The sequence below is a fragment of the Carcharodon carcharias genome, chromosome 8 (assembly GCF_017639515.1).
Source record: "Carcharodon carcharias isolate sCarCar2 chromosome 8, sCarCar2.pri, whole genome shotgun sequence".
Taxonomy (NCBI): domain Eukaryota; kingdom Metazoa; phylum Chordata; class Chondrichthyes; order Lamniformes; family Lamnidae; genus Carcharodon; species Carcharodon carcharias.
In genome coordinates this window covers 28,642,749-28,646,373 of record NC_054474.1, presented here as the reverse complement: position 1 = coordinate 28,646,373, position 3,625 = coordinate 28,642,749, and positions in this window count along the sequence as shown.

Below are 3,625 nucleotides of genomic sequence, written 5' to 3'. Positions count from 1 at the left end.
ACTCTTTGAGACTGTAAATGGATTTCTGATGTGCGTTGGTACACCCATGATTAAAGCCCCTTTGGCTTTGAGTTCAATGCGCATCTGTAGAATCATACAGCACAGAAGGAGACCATTTGGTCCATTGTGGCTGTGCTGACTCTTTGAAAGAGCTAGTCAATTGGTCCTGATTTCCTACTCTTTCCTACTCACCCGCAAACTTTTCATATTGCTAATGGTGCGGGCTTGTGTATACATTGTGTATACGTTTCCAACATTACAACAGTGGCTGCTCTTCAAAAGTACTTCATTGGCTGTAAAATAATTTGAAATGACCTGAAGTCGTGAAAACCTCTATATAAATGCAAGCTCTTTCTTTAGTATATATCCATTTCCTTTTCAAAAGTTACCATTAATACTGTACTAAAACAGAAAATCTTCTCCACATTTATACATCCGTCTGACTAGCCTGAACATGTTCCTTTCTGGAAAATTAATTGCATAAGCACTGTCACTATTAAATGCATTCATTGGAGTTAGCCAATACTGCTTGCAGACTCTGTTACAGATTTATTTCTAAAGAACAGAATGTTCACACACATATGTGCACACATATCACATATATTTTATAGCTGATATTGGTAGATATCAAAAGTCAGAACTGTGGCTAAGTTTTTCTTCTCCCTGGCCCAGCCACGCTGATCACAATTCCAACAGAGAATACAAACTGTACTATTTGGCTAACCATACTGCTGATCTGGTTCAGATCAACTAACTCAACATAGATTAAGGTCAAACCTGGGACCTTTCTAATGTCTATGAATCAGTGTTGCTAATCATTGAACCAATGTGGTGCATTAATATAAATCTTCTTATCGTGTCCACGGACAGTCTATACATGGCCCAGCCAGAACTGGACACATTTTTGCGCCTTGTTGTTGAATTTGGCAAGATCTGCAACAATGCAGGGTTCCTCTAGCGATAGACATTGCAGGAGATGTTGCATAGTCTGTGGCTCAGTTCCACATTCACAAGTTGTCGGGCAGCTTGTATATCCCTATTTGCTTAGTAGCACCTTTGAATGACCTACACCAGTCCTAAGTCTGTTAAGGCACTTCCGGGTTGCCCAGTTGCAATTAGCTCCCGGGGGAAGGCTTTCATCTGGTAGAATTTCCATCGCTGGGGGTTGTTCGAGACTGGCGAGCCGGTCTTTCCACAAGGCGATGCGGGGGTCAGATGGGGTTGATTGTAATGGAACAACACTGTTCATGAAGCTCTTCCTTGAATTTAGGCGGCTGGGTGTAGGTGTATGACCATGTAAAGGGTGCCTCTCATCTGATGTTTGACGGAGTCGCTCTTTCTTGCTGGCTACCGTTCTTCTTATATCAGGGGGAGTGATACCCGCCAGGATATATAGGCTGTTTGTGTTTGTTGGTTTTAAACAACCTGTGATAAGTTGGCAGCTTGAATTCAGAATGGCATCCATCTTCTTAGTATGAGTAGATCTTTCCCATGCAGTTCAGGCGTATTCGGCAGTGGAATAGCAAAGAGCAAGTGCACTGGTTCGCAATGTTTTCGAGCTTGCTCCCCATTTTGTGTTAGTGAGCTTATCCAGAATGTTGTTTTGTGCGCTCACTTTCGCCTTTGTCTTTTCGATGTGGTTCTTGAAGGTGAGGCATCTGTCAAGGGTGACTCCTAAGTAGGTAGAGTGCTCGCAATGTTGCTCCACACCAGGTTACTTTAAGGTAGCATTTGGCTTCACAGTTTCTGATAATATAAATAACATAAATAATAATATAAATTATAGATGATTATAACTTCGGAACTTTACATCCAATTAAAAACTGGAATCGAGAATGTACGATGTCATTCACAGAATTCAGCCGGTCCTTTCATTCTTCATTGACCTTATTCCAAAGGGTGAACCTTGTTGCCATTCTTGCCGATTTTCAAGATCAACAGCAGACCTGTGTCTGTACATACACCTAAAGTTGCGATTTTAAAAGTTATAATTTATGCTATAACTTTGATTTTTTTCAGGAGTTTTTTTTGCCTTACATAACCAGATCATAACTTCTGTGAATTTTGAACTGAAAAGCATTCAAAACCCTGCAAATGCCTTCTACCGCTGCAATCCCTACCTAAGTTCACATTGGGTAGCTCTACAACACAAGGACTGCAGAGTTCAAAAAGATGGCTCCACAACTGCTGCTCAAGAGCAATTAGGGATGGACAATAAATGCTGACCTTGCCACTATGGCTGACATCCTATGAATAAATAAACCAAACAAAGCAAAAGGCAAATAACACCTTAAAAATGAAGCACAGCAAAATCTTATTCAGTTATAGACTGTACTTTGCGCATCAATGATTTTTATTGCTCCACCACTGGTGACTATACCTTTAGCTGTCTAAGTCCAAGGCTCCAGAATTCCCTCCACGCACATCTTAACCTCACCCTTCTCCATTAGGATGCTCACTAAAGCCTACCTTTTTGGCCAAGCTATTCATCTCTTGGCCTGGTATCATAATTTTAAAACTCCTATTGGGCCGCCTCTCAGCCTTCTTTTTTCAAGACAGGAGAAACCCAGTCTGTCAATCTTTTCCTGATATGGTATTTCTGGTATCATCCTGGTAAGTTTTCTCTGCACTCTCTCCAGTGCTTCTATATCAGTTCTATAATATGGTGACCAGAACCGCACACACTACTCTATGTGTAGTTTAATCAAGGTTTGATACAGATTTAGCATAACTTCTATACTTTTCAATTCAATCTCTCTAGAAATAAAGCCTAATGCTTGGTTTACATTTTTATGGCCTTGCTAATGTGTAGTGCAACTGTAGTGAGTGATGTATCTGTAATCTGAGATTCCTTTGTTCCTCTACCCCACCTAGACTTTCACCATCCAAGTAATAAGTGATCTCTTTATTCTTCCTACCAAAATGTATCCTGTGTGGAACTTTATTTGCCAATTATCTGCTATTCAGCAAGTTTATTAATGTCTTCCTGTAATTTGTTATCATCCACCGCTCCCCACCCCCCCACAACTCAATTTGGTGTCATACACAAATGTAGAAATTGTGATTTTGATTTCAAAGTCCAAACTTCAAAGTTAATCTAAATTATGAACAGCAATGGTCCCAATATTGATCGTTGTGGAACACCACTTCACATCTCCTGCAACTGTGAATAGCTACTCTTTATTCCCGCTCTCTGTTTTCTATCTTGAAACCAGCTAGCAATCAATCCTGCCACTGGAATCTTGACTCCACATTCTCTGACCTTATTTGTTAGTCTATTATTAAAGGCCTTTTGAAAATCCAGATAAGTTTGTAAGCTATATCCTCAGAGACAAGTATTTTTTTGATTGGATCCTGGAAAATTTGAGACAATTAGAATATTTTGTATGATGGACATTTCACCAATGCTGGCACAATAGTTTCTGTTACAAACCTTATTTCCAGTCCTAAATTTCTTAGTTTAGTGCAAAAACAAGATGACAATTGAGATCATTTTCAAAAAAAATAATTTGAACGACTTAATTGTTTGTCATTGGTAGCTTTTGCTTAATGCTGAATGTTACCACAAACAGTATTGTTTTGGTTCATACTAAACCATTGGCCCATTTAGCTTTCTATTCCACAC